The sequence below is a fragment of the Trachinotus anak genome, unplaced genomic scaffold, assembly GCF_046630095.1.
Source record: "Trachinotus anak isolate AG129_WGS33_773 ecotype Australia unplaced genomic scaffold, CSIRO_AGI_Tana_v1 ptg000007l, whole genome shotgun sequence".
In the NCBI taxonomy this organism is placed as follows: domain Eukaryota; kingdom Metazoa; phylum Chordata; class Actinopteri; order Carangiformes; family Carangidae; genus Trachinotus; species Trachinotus anak.
The window spans coordinates 16480794-16496809 of record NW_027273858.1 but is presented as its reverse complement, the minus strand read 5'-3'; the positions used below and the strand labels follow the sequence as shown (position 1 = coordinate 16496809).

The 16016-nt window shown below is 39.1% G+C and overlaps 1 protein-coding gene across 3 annotated transcripts in view; it reads left to right on the top strand.

Annotated features, from left to right (window-relative positions):
* The first annotated feature begins 765 nt into the window (after nt 1-765).
* Nucleotides 766-16016, top strand: part of cdh23 (cadherin-related 23) — a 166265-nt gene continuing 151014 nt past the window's right edge. The window contains exons 1-2 of one of the 3 annotated variants that reach the window (XM_071481036.1): nt 766-1001; nt 2601-2661. The gene's annotated coding sequence lies outside the window, so the exon portion shown is untranslated. The other 2 variants (XM_071481035.1, XM_071481034.1) reach the window with 2 other exon arrangements.

Genomic DNA, 16016 nt, shown 5'->3' with positions numbered 1-16016 from the left:
GATGTGCTTGAATGGGTTTCAGGGGACAGATACTTGTGTCTAATAAATATGAAAAATGATTAGCTATGTCTGCATGTCTGGTCTAAACCTTCTAATTTTAGAGGGCAAAACTAACTAATCTAAAGGAGAATGCAACAATTTGTAGTTATTTCAAAGGTTTGGCACAGTCCAAATATTTTGAATGTGCACTCACTGTCTCGCAAAACCAAAAATCTGAGGAGACCTTAATCAGTAAGGATTAGTTCACCTAGAAATGAACTGAAATGATGAAATGATTAACATGAAAATCTTCCTTACAGTCAAATTATCTAATCAGTCCCCAGATATATACAGTACCTAGCACAAATCTACACTATCTGCCAAGTGCCATTATATGAGGTTTCTGGCACTGCAACGGAGTTTCGTTAAAAGGTACTGCAGACATGGGAACCATAACTTTTACAGCAAATGAGCATAATGCAAATGTGGACGTAAGCCAGCATTTGCCATATACAGGGACATAGCCTACTTTCGCACTGAGATGTCACTGTAATGTTTCCACATTAACGGCCATTATGGCGATTTAAATTTGCCACCCATTTTACAGGGTCATTCAGAGAAGAAATGACCACACGTGATCCAAACTGCAGAGCTGCAACAGGCTAATTTCACAGCAGACTTGTTCACGTTTCAGGGCAGCAAACCCACAGGTGGAGCCAGTTAATAACAGCTGCACTTCATACAGCCTGTGCATGCTGACCAGCTGGCATGACTGCCTGCAACACCTGAAGTGAACACAGCCATCATTAATGTTATTTATAACACCTGTGCTTGTTCTGATATGACACATCAAAATGGCTACCATCAACAGGGCTTATTGTGCTCACGATTGCACAGCGACTTATAAAAGTTAAGCAACCAATTGTGGACCAAAAAAAAAAAAAAAAAGTTTTAACTTTGCTGAAGATTTGAAAAAGTTGTTGGAGAGACGGCGTGAAAATACTAATATATGGAGCAAAGCGGTAAGATAACAACAGAGAGGGAGCTTACATTTCGTCTGGTTGGCTAATGCTAACCAGTAAAAGGCTGGCTCTATTACATGATAACTGTGATTCAGCTAAACAAACATTTACATAGCCAATATTAGTAATATTAAATGTCTGTGAAATTATCTATCACACAGGGCCCACAGGGAGGTCGGTAAGGCACTGTTTGTTTGGTAGGTCAACTGAAAACATTAGCACAAATTGAGATAATGTTGGGCAGTTCACTAAAGGATAAAAATATTTTTAAATACAGTGGAGTATAAACTAAAAGTTCAAATTTGTTACATTATCATATTAATAGTGACAGGGATTGAAACTGTTTAGCTTATGAGCTTGTCATTGTGGTTTTACAGTACCACTCAGTATGCACATTGCTATCTATTTATGGATCCACCAACTGGTCCTATCTATTAAAAAGAAAGCAGGGTTGTAGATATCAAATAATGAACTTACTGCATTGCTGTATATATGAGCTATAAATACATGAGTATTCCTTCCAATTCTTTCCAAATCAGTGAACCATGTACATTACTGTCATTTTATGCATAAACTTAAACTATTGCATGTTAATTAGTCAACTATCAATATTTAGGTTCTTTTTTAGGCTCCTACATGTGTGTCTGCGTTTATGTATTGGCAACTACTATGGGTAATAAAGAAACTTATATTATTTATGCACTACAGTGCATCATATATTGATGCAGTTTTGATCAATACTAATGTCTAGGAGATTACTGGGCTACTCCAGACACTGCTCTTTTTTGAAGCAAGTTCTTGGGACCAGAGATACAGTATGTGTAGGAGGAGACAAATAATATTGAATTGGCTGCCAGGCTATAAAAAGCCAAGGATTGCTTAAGACATGTCATATCAGCTTCAAAGTTGAAATAACACTCCCCTCTTAAGTAGAATACACTAGGTATGTGTCCATAGGTTTTCCAAGTGTTGTAATGCAAAACACTAGGGAAAATGTCATAAAACCAGATACTATTGGGCTCTACTTTATATGGTATTTTTTTTATTCCCATTTTTTTTTTTTTTTTTTTGGACATTATTATTGAAAGTGTGTCTCTGTGACCCTTTTCTTTGGACTTGGGCCTTGTCTTTGCTTTCAAACTGAAGTGCTATTTGAGCGGCATCTCAATGCTTACCACTAAACTGCAGTAAAGTAAAATATCCACCAGAGAGCAGCAAAATATCACTCTGAATCCCCATCATACCCTAATCTCCTATGTAAGAAGGCAAGTGGAGGGAAGAAAAGAGAAATTGGTTTGATTCATGGTTTAGAGCCTGGAATGACTTTGACATATCAAATATCTTTCAGTAAATAAGCATTAATATACACAATTAAATATGGTCTTCTGCATTTATTTGAATAATTTATATTGATGTTACTTGAGTCACTGGGGTGCAGTGGCTACAGTGATGCAAAACTGTAGCTAAAGTCTTGTTTTTTTGTTTTAAAAAAATCTCTAATAACCTCTAATAACTAATTGACAAATTCTCTCGATAACAAAGACGAGCAAAGTTAACTGATTCGGCAGCCATGACACATTTTTGTGTGTTCTCTTTCAGGCTTGTAGCCGTACCATGTGCCTCCTGGAAGAAAAAAGTCCTCACAACAGCAGCAGTCATTGTAAGTCTATTTTTGCGTATTTACCTGTAAACAAAAGAATATCCAAGAAAGTTATAGTTCACATTGGTTTTTCATTTGAGAACGTCTGCTCCCACATGCCACTACATCATACATGGGTGCAGTTGGTTGTACTTTAGCATATAGTATTTTTTATGTCTTCTCCTCAGTGAGTCTCTCTCTTTGTGGTGATAATTACATACAAGACAAGGGGTCTTGTACAGCCTGGCATCAGTGTCTTTGCCAATGCACTTGAATAATTAAGTGTTGCCGTGTGGGATACAACCTCATGCTGAAATCAAGCGTTTCATACCATTCCAGTAAGGATTTTAAAATTTGCATTAACGAGGATATAGCTGTCCTTGTCTTAATGTAGATTAGAACCAAATTTCACCTTTTTTGGTAACCATTTGTCATCCAGGTATAACTAAATTTGATGAAGTTAAAATGTACTGTATGTCTGTCACAGTCTAAGTTACTCACTGGGCCAAGAAAGAAGTTTTAGGATCAAGCAGATTGTTCCTCAGAAAATTTATATTTTTCTGAAGCTCATAAATGGTGGAGATGAAGTTCAGACAACTAGCAAAAGTAGGAATGTCTGTCATATGTATGAATGAAAATAGCAGTCCAGTGTTATCAAGGCTTGAAAGTGAGTGGAAAGAACTTTTCAGCAGCACATCAGGTTTGCCATCTTGCAAAACTGGCTTCACAGAATAAGAAACAAAGTTTGTATGTCTTAGTGGTGTAAAAGAAATAAGGCTTAAACCATGTACGGGCATTTTTGTCCATCGTGCGGAAATTCCATACAGATTAATTCTCTGTCTCTTAATCTATAACTACTGCCTTTTTTTTTAAGGGTCACAGTTTCACAAAATGAACTCAGTGGACAAATGTTTACATTGACACTGTTATTGTGGAAAACTGACTCCACTTGTAAATACTGAGTAAAAAAATCTACTTGTACAAAAGCAATGCATTCCTGTCACAAAGTCCTTTGCTAGGTGCCCTGTGGCCTATGAGTAACTGAAACAGCTGTTGTTTGTAAATCAACAGTAGCGGTGTCCTGCACCTTTGGCCTTTTAATAACATCCTGGTGTCTTTAATCTGTAGGACAAATCTTATTCATTCTACCTCTGTCTATCCAAAGATCCTTAAGTATGCATGAATAACTATGTCAAAAAAGGCAAAAACTGGTTATTACCTCACTGAGACAAGTAAAACGGCATGCTGTCTGCATACAGTTTCACAGTCTGGAGGAAAATAACACTGCTGAACACAGAATAACTGATTTGTGTTAAAAATGGTATATAGACAGAGAGCTCTGGTAGAAATTAATCTTCTCGGTGTAGTTTTAATTCAATTCAATTCAATTTTATTTGTATAGCGCCAAATCATAATATACATTATCTCAAGGCACTTTACAGGGTAAGGTCAAGACCTTACTTTGTTACAGAGAAAAACCCAACAGTTCCCACAACGAGCAAGCGCTTGGCGACAGGGGGGAGGAAAAACTCCCTTTTAACAGGAAGAAACCTCCAACAGAACCGGGCTCAGGGTGGGCGGCCGTCTGCCTCGACCGGTTGGGTTTAGGAGAAGATAGAAAGAGGGGGAGGGGGAGGAGAGGGGAGAGAAGAGAGAGAGAGAGAGAGAGAGAGAGAGACCAGGAACAGCTGTGTAGGTAATGGTGTTATCAATAATAATGATGACAGGTAACAGTGGTTAATAGTAAAGATGAGTAGTGGTGGATCTGGATCCTGCTGCTCCCGAGGCAGAGATACCTGCAGAATGAGGACAGAGAGAGGGAGAGAGAGGAGAAGCACAAACTACGGGAGAGAAAAGGAAACAAAGTTAATGGCATGAGGTCATCGGGAGAGAGAGGGGGAGAGAGACAGAAATAGGGAGAGAGCGCCCAGTGAATCATGGGAATCCCCCAGCAGTCTAGCTCTATAGCAGCATAACTAAGGGATGGGTCAGGACATACCCGAGCCAGCCCTAACTATAAGCTTTACTAAACAAGACAGTTTTAAGCCTGATCTTAAAGGTAGAGAGGGTGTCTGCCTCCCGAACCCACACTGGGTTTTAGTTTAAGGTATCTGAGTAGACCTGCCAGTGAACAATGGTATGAGATCTGAAATGAGAGTAAATCCAGTCGTTGATATTTTTAGTCAAATGTAAATTCTAAAAAGATTTGTTATTGTAATGAAATACTGCTTATGTTTGATTAGCTTTGACGTGGCTAGTGGCTGGCCTGTTAAAATTATAAACTGCACCATCTTTGTAAATTAGAGCAGACCTCTGTAGGGGGATTAATTTCCCTGCATGTGTCTTTAAAAAGTTCTCTCATTTTCGTGTTGTTGCGTGGTCTTTTATTTGAATTCTTATGTAATACACTAGGTGGTGCTATCACCCTGCCCATTGCTCTTGAGCTCTATGACCTCTGTGATTAAATAATGGATTTCAAATTTAAACTGTGTAATATATTAGCTCATAAGCTTATTTAGGATGCTCATAAATATATCTCTTTAATCTCAGTGAAGTCAGCCCTCCTCCGTGAAGCTGGCAAATGATTTGTATACACATCTAAACGTAGTTTTACATTCTTCACTGATATGAACACAGCAGGGCCATGGAAAAAATAGCTGAAATAATTCAGCCCACATCCAATGAAACACACACAGAAATCATTTTAGATAACATGCACGGAGAGGATTTGTGTGAGAATATTTTAATGGAGAAAAACAGAATCTTATAGCTTGGGAACAACATTTAAAAGCTTCATGTGGCTGCACCTGTAAGTGCTGGAATTGCTGAAGTTGATGGGAATATCACGGGACATTGTGTAGGAGCGCCGCACAGGTGGAGGTGAATGTTGCGTTTGATGGATTTTTCAGTGGTAGTTCTGAACACTGGGAAGTGACATTTGCAATGACCAGGGCGTTGGTGGTGATGGAGTAAAACTAAAGGGAGGGAGAGAGACAGAGAGGGAGGGAGGAAGGGAGAGAGCGAGCGAGAGAGGGGTAGCAGATACTTGGTAACGCATCGCAGCAGGACAGGCAATCGAATCTAAAGGCGCTCCGCTAGCGACGGACACGGACGAGGAAGGTAAGATAATATGATAATGACATGATCATCCTGTTATAAGCTGATAGAAGCGAAACACTATTAGAGGGATGACTGCGGCAGAAAAGATGTTTTCACAGAAAGGATGTAGTGTAACATTTCCTTCCCACTATAGTTGTGCGTAATTCATGACTTTTACGCTCATTAATAGTTCTTTTACTTTGGCGTACACTATGGTTTTGTATGATCTGTTGAATCTGCGCACCAAAGAAGAGTTTTAGAAGTAGTTCACTGATAATGTGAATAATGTTTTGATCAGCTGTCAGTCCAGTGGGGAGGACCGGTAAGGTCATGAGAAACCTGAAATTCCATCGGTGACCACTTCATTCAAGTTATGTTGCCTTATCTGTAATGGCCCACTCCAACTGTTGCTGTAGTTTCCTCACAGGTTATTTTATCAGAGTATTTAAGCGGTCAGTAAATGAGAGGGAGTGTGCATGCTCATGCAGAGGTGTCAGGTGTACAGTGTTATCTCAGGTAGCCCTGGCGGCTCCAGAGGTGCCTGCTGGGAAGCGCATTGGTGCCCACTTATTTATTCATGTGACACCTGAACGCGGCAGCGACGCAACGCCAGGTTAAAGGGGAACACCACACAATTTGAGAATCTAACTGTTCATCCTACGGCCTATGTCAGTTAAGGTTTTTTCAGTATATTGCTCCTAAATGTCAATATACTGTAGATTCAATAGTAGCAGTTGTTAAATATTTTGTGTAATGGAGCTTGGGTCTTCATGAAGGCATTGCTTTATATACAGCTGATGCAACCATGACTTTGCAGAGTAATGTAACCCAGATTTTTTTTTTTAAGTTGTTTGTTTTTACTCATACTTTTTAACCAATTACAATTTTTGCGTAAATGTAAATAAATCAAATAAATCACAATTTAAATGCAATATAGGTTGTTATTTAAACTATACTACATCAGTAAATCTAGTGGTATTGTGAGGTTTGTGATATTTTTCCAAGCAAACCTGATATACAGCATTTGAACCACTGCTGACTGACTTAGCAACAAGCTTTAATGTTGATCAGAACTTAAATATGCCAATGTACATTAAATCACCATAATTCTGTAATTTACTGTCATATCAGAAAATGCTTTGTTACACAATTACTTTCTATATGTTCACCAGTAGTGTAGTACATGAACACTTCAATGAGAGAGCAAATGATTAATCATTACAATTTGAATTGTGAGTGTACATAAATAGCCTGATTTTTTTTTTCCTCACCAAGTTGCATGGAAATGGTGGTCTCAGTAATCCAATGTTGCAGATTCACTCATCCTCACTGAAGTCCACCAGTGAACATGCACTGATGCTGTACTTTCACTGCTATTGTCTTACAATAGCAGCACATGTCTAAGTAGCCTATACCATTAAAATGTGCATATGGTGCACAAATCCTGTAAAATCATTTTTATGAGATATTTTATATTACGTATGTGCGAAACTGCTTCTTACTTTCATGCATTATGTGTGGAGAGCATGCCTCTGACAGTTGCCCTTTCCGAGTGTCTGTCACTTTATGAATTCATTCAGAATACAAGAAGGAAGAAAAAATACTGAAATGGAGAGTCCATATCTGACTGACACCTTGACTGACAGGCTCAAATGAAACCCAATATGAGGGATAGAGGACTGAATTGAAGATACAGTGACTACTGGACAACCCTATGAGGTCTCCGACAGGGAGCAGAAAGGTATGAGGAGAAGAAAGGATGGAAGTATGAAGATAGTAAAGGATGAAGAATGCTAAAGTATTAAGAGCAGAAAATGGGAGAAGGAAATGTGGAGTCTGGAAAAGTGGTAGATATTAAAATGAAACATCTCATTTTTCTATGCTGTTGCCATAATTCTTGTAGCTCAGCCAATCTGTGGAAATTGAGTGGAACCATTGGGAAATGTTTGGCATTGATTACCAGGTGTGAAAGCATCTGAATAGTCTACATACCTGCTCCTGAGTAACTATTAGGCGATGGCTCATGAATGTAATTTTTCAAGTTATTTATTATGTGCGTTATTTATATCCTTACATATATTCAGGACATCAGTTTACTTTGGCAAAGTGAGCTCATAGAGTTGAACTTGACAGAAATTGTTATTTACTGCAACAAAATTTATAGTGATGCATTTTTGCTGACAGAGTAATGCACTGTTCTGGTCTGAGCACAGTGGTCTCTACATGACAGCCTTTGACACAGAACCCACAAACCGTGAATGTCCATTTTCTGCCTCTTCCGAGATGCTCTTGGTGTCTGCACAACATTTTTGGTACTTGTGATTATGATCGTTGTACGCTTCCCACTTTTCGCATTTCCACACCCACCTCTCTCCTGGTCCAGCACTGTGCGGTCATTAAATCAGCCAAGGCAGCCGGGCAGAACTGAAGAAAACAGGTTGAGGAGGAGGGGAGAGTTGAGAAGATGATTTTGCTCAGCCAGTTGTATTACAGGTGAACTGCCAGTTCCTTATGGATGTGAAGCCATGTTTTTCTGAGTTAGAAATGATGGGAAAAAGGCTCACAGTATATCTGATCATTCATATGATGTCTTCAATAGATGGTTGTAAACTCTACCATCCATAATAATCCTGTTGTAGTCCATTGCTACTAATCCCTGCATCCCTGTATTGATTCATCATTGTGTAAGTGTGAAACCATTATGTTGGAATTTGGAAATTGAAATTTCCTGAAGGAATGGATGGCTTTTCATTTTTCACAGTTAAAACATTGGGAATTCATAGCTAAGCTGCTAGCATTTACCATAGCGAATCATATTCTCCCCTGGAAATAAACCGTGCCATGTAACACAAACAAAACAGCAATTTAATGGCAGCTTTGTTGTGTGACAGATCCTTGTTGTTGGTATTTACGCATGGAATGCTGCCCTGAAGTGGAGCTGAAACAGCACGCAGAGAGACAGGATAGGAGGAGAGACAATGAGGGTGAAGTAAGACGGGAGGCCGGACTGCATGAGGAGAGGGTGAAGTGTTGGGATGCAAAGGTCATCTGTGCTGGAGAGGAGCTACTAAATGGTGTGTTTTGATCTTTCAGCTGAGACGGAAACAGTCAGCTTTTGGTGGGGTGGAATGACAGTGCCCTAACAAAGAGAGAGACAAAAGGAGATGAATGAGTCTCTACAGACTATCAGCTGCCCTCTGACACAGCTGTCTGTGTTTATGTTGTTTGATATACACACAGTCTTCGGCCGGGACAGCTTTGTCAAGCTCATTGCAGCAGATAATGACCAAGTGAAGAGAAAGCTTGGCTAAGAAACAGGCATAAGACTGATATCAAAATTTGGGGAAGACGCAATCAGTTCATATTATGGAAAAAAAGAATTAGTTTACTGCCATAACATTTGAGAGAGGGAGAAAGAAAAGGCTAGTGGAGAGTTGAGACGGATAACATGCTAATGCTGTGATCACAGTATAAAACTGGGGAAACTCATTAAGAATACATCTTATTGTCTCTCATAAAGACTGTTAGACTGTCTTCATGCTGGTGAATCTGAAAACATTGTGATTCAGTAGAATAAAAGTAGAGCAGAGGAGAAGAGGGGCATGACAGCACGTTGATCTGTACTGTTTTTATCAGTAGATGGATGAGAGGAAGAAGTCATGGAGTGGATCATTTTGTCCTCACTACAATTTGTCCACAAAACAACAAATAAAAGCCTAAAATGAGACAGCTAAGATTGTTTTGTCAGTCTGAACTCAAGCAAAAAGGAGGTGGCAGCAGCGGACATGGTTACTTGCTTCCTTTGAGTAGCATGTTTCTGTGATTTTGAATCTCATATCTTATCAGACAGTTGACTTTCCTGTTTTTCACAGAACTCCTTTTTTTACTTATTTCCATACATAATTTAATATTTAGTTTTAAATTTAATGATCAGTAAACTTTTCTGTAATAATCCTTTCTCTTGATTCTCTTAGCAAATGAATATGAAATACAAGGTCATCATCCTCATTATAGTTTATTATGGCAAATTCTAGTGTAATCGATCCATAACAAGCAGCTGCTCAGTCATAATTTTAAATTGAGCAGGGTAAAAAACAGAATGGAGGTACACAATGATCAGTGTTGTCTGTACATGAGTGACAACATGGATGAGACTAAGATAGAAATGGCCTCTGGCCAGGAGGTGAACAGTTGTAAAAACAGCAGAACGGGAGACAGGACAGGTGGAACATTTATTATTACTTATCTGTCCATATAATTCTCAGGTTTGAAATTGAAATTTCCTTGCCCACAATTATCTCCAAAGGAGTACCTACATCTGTCAAATTGTGAGAGAATAAATATGAATAATTCAAAAAATGTTTAATCTTTGTATTTTTTCTGTCTGCAATCATTTGAATCAAAGTGATGAACATGAATTTAGGTTTTCAGTACATAACTCTATACTTCACTGAATATTGCAACATCTTGTGTTGATATTAACACAGTCCTGTGACAAGTACCAAGGCATTAATATTTTTCATATTGGTGTTTTGGATGTGTAAATTAGACTCAGGAAGATCAGCTAAACATCAGTTGATCTGCATGGTGCAAATAAGTTTGGCTTTTTAAAGACTTTTTGCACATCACTGTATTGAGTGTTGGAATGGGAATTTATCAGATGAATTTATCCAAATAAATAGTAAGTAATGTCTCCCTGTTGTTACCTGAGTGCTATACACAGTCACTGAACTAATACAATAACTGATTTTTCTGTAGATTGGAGTGTCAATAACATGTTACCTACATCACTTCAGCATCAGTCTTCATTAGTTCCAATGTTCTTGTTGCAGATGCAGCTTCTCAGTATTCACTTGTCAAATGCTGTATAATCTCTTACCCAGCTGTGTCTCAGTGTGTGGCACATCAGGAGGCTTCTTTCCTGCTCTTTACTCCCAATGAACACTAATCAACCCCCACCCCTACCTCCAGCCTCATGTTACTCAAATACATACACACACACACACACACACACATCATGGTCTTGCTCAACACAGGGCAGTGTGTATGAATTGTGCCTGCACAGGCGTTTTGTGACAGGGTGTAGTAATGCGGCACCTCACAGCGCTCTCATCCTGTTTCTGATAATTACTGTCTCCCCAGGTCCTCTGTAAGCTGCCCCGTCTCTCCCACAGTGTTTTGTGAAGCTTTCCTATCAGTTCATACAGGATCAAAGAAGATGCAGGCAGCATCTCCAATGGAATAACAGAGTATGGCTTGGCATGTGTCCTACAGTCCTCTGTCCGTCAGGGAGATAGTGATCTGTTGAGCTATATTCTGAAGAAGTCAGTCAGCAGGGAACTGCTTCAATTCTGCTCAGACTGAAGCTGTTCATGTCATGTTTTCCTATTCATTGTGTGACTCATTAAGTAATATTTGGGTTGGTAATAACTTGTGTAATGATGATGGACTACTCATATGGTTCTTTAACAGTCAAGGTTTGGTCACTGCTGTGGAAATAAACCACCACTGTTGCTTTTGAACATCTCATGCTATGCAGCACTGTGTGCTATGTGCCATGCAGCTCTCTGTCTGTGAATAAAGTGATAAGCACTGGTTGTTAGACTTATGTGTTGTTGCCCAAGAAGTATCATTGTTGTCTTATCTTGAGCTTCTTCTCCAAATAGCTTAGCTACTAATTTTCTGAGAAAGTGACACATCAGCCCCAACAATTTCATCTTTGACCCAACCAAAGGAAACAGTTTACTCAGCATCAATGCACGTTGCCAGTTTGATTATCATTTCTACTCAGAAAGCACTACATGCTCTGCAGTCCAAATGCCGTCCTGTTTATATTGCGCTCTTGTCATGTGAGTGAGGTATGCTGAGTAAGGCTTTCAGAAAGTCATGTCATGTTGGAGATGAAGAGATCAGGAGGGCGGGAAGGAAGACATTACTCAGCTCATCAGAGCAGTGCTGTCCCTCGCTCCTCCCTGACAAAGCCAAATGTCTGCTAATCTGTCTGTGATCACAGTACTAATGAGTGATGGCTTTTTCATGAGCACTGAGGGCGGGCAGAAATCTGCCATTGATTTGCTGTGATAATCCAGATTTGTCTGCCAGCTGAGGCCCATCACCCCCTCTGAGAAGGGTGCCTTTGAGGTTAAGGCAAGTCAGATACAATTGCCATGTAATCAATAATATCGAGTGCTGTGAGCTAGGAGATACAGCCATGTGGGCAGGCAGGCCTTTCTCAAGAGAGCACCGCAGGTCCAGATATTACTCTTCACTTTACACTGCCTTAATCACACATTACTGTCAGATAAGCTGTAGGACCACAACTCATTAGATAGACCTGGAGCTCAGCCACCCTAAGCTTTGCCCAGTGGGAGCTGTATGTGTTCCTAATAGGCCTTAAAATATTCTGACTATAAACCTGCATCTAGGCAAAGAGCCTGGGCATATTGGCCAATATTACAGGTGTAAACATTGGACATGATTTATTGCATTTGAAATAGTTTCGGTTTTCAAATGCCTGCTGCACAAGTGTGAGAAACTGATGATCCACTAATCACAGGTCATGTATAACTCTTGTAACATAAAAAGGCTATTTTAAGCAAAAATAGTTTAGATAAGATATACTTTTTTTAATTACTCTTTGGGTGCAGAGAAATATTTGTCTTGGATGCACACTTAACATGACAACACAACAAATACATTGCCCACAGAAGACATGCATTTGTTGTGTTGACATTTTACATCAGGACACAGGAGACATAATTATCTGCCAAAGCTTAGCCCAAAGAAAAACTGAAGAAAAAATAACTACAGAAAACATATATAATTGGACAAGCCAAGCTGCGTGGTAAATAAAAAAAGAAGGAAGAGACATGAGGCAATGTAGATAAGACCAAGAACAGGGAAGAGAAAGTGAGAGATGACTAAAAAGAATGAAAAACAAAGGAAAACAGACAGAAAAAGGCAATCTTGGGGAGAGAGTTGAGGCTACTACAAGATGTTGTTATGGGTGAGGGGGGTGAGCTGAAGATGAGCAGTGACTCTGACAGAGTGAAAGAGGGGGTGAAGAAAGTGAGGGATTGATAGATGGTGACAGTGTAGCCACTGGAGTGGGACAGTGCTGCAGCAGGGTTCTGTTTGCACTGAGGACCAACTTCTTTCTTACCCCTGTCCTCTGCAGTTTAACCTCCCACATGCATAACTTACTGACTGGCAAAGTTCCTGCTGTTCCACCGCTACTCAGCTAAATCTAAAGCTTGATCATGCTTTCGTACTAATTATGAACTTGTCTCAACCTGAAGAACTTTCTTTTCATTTGTGGACTAACACTTATAAAGCCAAAATGTTAGGCTACATTTACTGATTTTACAAAATGTTTGTTTACATCAGTTACATCGTATTTTCAATTATGCTCATCTTTATCTGTGTCTTCAATTTTATGTTTAAGTATACCTAGAATTTATTCAGAGAAATTTGCTACAGTTTAAGCATTATCAAAGATTTGGTTTTAATTTTAAGGTAGTATGGATGCCAAGACCATACCCATTGTTCCTGTGGTGTTCAGCAGAGTTTGATTGCCACCTCCCACCTTCCCACTCTCCATCTACCACATTGTTACTGAAGTGATTGCAGTGGTACATACCTGAATCACCCAGGTAAAAACCTTAAAAGAAATTAATTACCTTGCCATTTTCAATGATGTTAATTTTGCATGGTACTAAAACATAACAATAGTGGAATTAGGAATATAGTCTGAGTAACAACAAATTGCCAGGCCAGGCATTTAGAAAGTCACACAAGTCACAAAAAAACACATTTTTCCACACATTATCTCAGGATATTTGTCCATGCAGATAGTTTGAGTTTGATTTGTTGAGATTCTGACTTAAAGTATCTAAGGCAGGGATTTCTGCCACCATATGCCAGGACAATGGACTTCTGTTTGTGGTGCTTAATATACTGAGAAATTACATTTAGAGAACTCAGCAGTATAGGCTCTTTTCAGAAACACTGTCCTTTATACTCTAGATAAATAATGGGCATGCTGTGGACAGACTTTTAATACAAAATGGTTCCCAGTGAAACTAGTTCCCAATGAAAACTGCTGACAATGATGTACAGTCTTTCTGGAAACACGTGTTTCTGTTTCTGTTTTTGAAACTTCAATTTTTTATGCAATTTTGAATATCGTGACTCAATTTCAGTTTATCTGTTGGTACAGTGGCAGAAAGTTGTAGTGAATATTTCAAAACCTAGGCAAAACTAAATTTATCTATGGCAAAATGCCCAGGGTAAGACGAGAAATTACTGTATGAGATTTGGGTGAACTGACCCTTAAAGTTAAATGAAAGCTGAAGTGCTCTTTCCCCAAAAAAACAACTGGTCAGCAGTTTTAAAATTAACTTTGTGAAAATAAAGAAATACAATAAAAACAACAACAAACAACTTAAATAATGTACTGCATAGTTTTTTTTTTGTGTTGAGTACAAATAATAAAACATTTTCCACATTACCAGTTCTTATCAATTACCTTCATTTGTGTAATTTTCCCAGATCAGCTGCTTACTTTACTCATGCATGAGCAAAAGCAGAAGAGTAATACACACAATCCAGTTCACATGTACAAAACAAGACCAAAGGTAGTGTTCACATAGTGCTGTAGTTATAGTACAGTGCATCTGTAACTTTGTGGGGGTGCTTTCTTTGTGAGACTGTTCATGATTGAATCCTCCGGTGTCCTGGTGAGAGCAGAGAGCCAAATGCTGCTGCAGTAGAACTGCTTGTATTTTCCATGACTGCCTCATCGTCAGCCCTCTCAAACCCAACATGCCTGTCTCAACCAGTACCCATCACTCACATTCACTCATTCATCACCTCAGAAATGTCCCTTAGCATTTGGAGGAAGGATTATTGAAGAGGTCTGTGTGTGTGTGTGTGTGTGTGTGTGTGTGTGTGTGTGTGTGTGTGTGTGTGTGTGTGTGTGTGTGTGTGTGTGTGTGTGTGTGTGTGTGTGTGTGTGTGTGTGTGTGTGTACTTGTACTTGCTACATAGTAAGGACCAAAAAAAGTATTAAGGTTAAGGTTAGGGTTAGGGTTAGGCACTCAGTTGTGATGGTTAAGGTTAGGGTAAGGGGCTAGGGAATGCATTATGTCAATGAGTGTCCTCACAAAGTTGGAAGTACAAGTGTGTGTGTGTGTGTGTGTGTGTGTGTGTGTGTGTGTGTGTTTGTGTTTGTGTGCGCACGTGTGTGAGAGAGAGAGAGAGATATTCCTACATTATATACTTGAACAGGGAAAGGAAAACTTTGTAGTAAAGTATACAGTGGTAGCAGATGAGTATCAGATGCTACCAGATCTTTGAATTGAATTTAATTGTTTTTGGGCATTTCTGTTTCTACTAAGACAATGAATAGCATGGTCTGACTCTATTTAGAAAAGTAGATAACTCATAGAAATTATACAGAGAAGACAACTTTTTCAATGAAATGTGTTTTTAATCAACAAAGGCCATTTAAAAAAATAGGGGGAAAAAAACAACACAAAAAATTGTGTACTAATATATTTTCCAGCGTGGATGGGTTTTATTGAATGTCCTCATCCAGACTCTTCAACCCTATCCAAGCTTGAAAGAGAAATACAGGAGACATTGAGATTTTGCCTTAGGCCTTAAAGCTGTGTTGTAGATACTTGGTTTGATAAACTTTGTATGTCAGTACTTGGATAATTTAAGCGCTCCAGAAGTCCTGCTACCTCAGGTGTTTTTTTGGTACAAACTGTAGGAAATTATTTAAGAGAAAAGGTGAAGTGAAGTGAATTTTACTACAGCAAAGGCCAAGTTGTGGAAATGTGACATCTATTTAGTCTGTCATCAGCTTTCTGAGCTTCACTGAGTCAACATAATACCTTCTTCTAAAAGACCACAGTTGTATTTCAGAGGACAAGGAGGGAGAAAAGGGCATGGGGGGGGAGACAAGGTCTTTAGGCCCAAGCAAGAGAGACGAATGTATGTGTAGGGGGAGGAAGGAGCTGAGGAGGAAATAGAGTAAAAAAAAAAAAAAGTAGCAGACATAGCCACGCAGGTTGCATTGTTACAGAAATTGAAATGCAATAATGCTGAGGAAACAAGAATCCAAATGAAAACAAATGTGCCCATTCAAACGGACACTCATGCACAGCTAATATAAACATGCACACATACATACACCACACACACACACACACACATATGTATGTACACATATACAATAAGCAATGACAGCCTATTCTTTACCTTGCATCTCT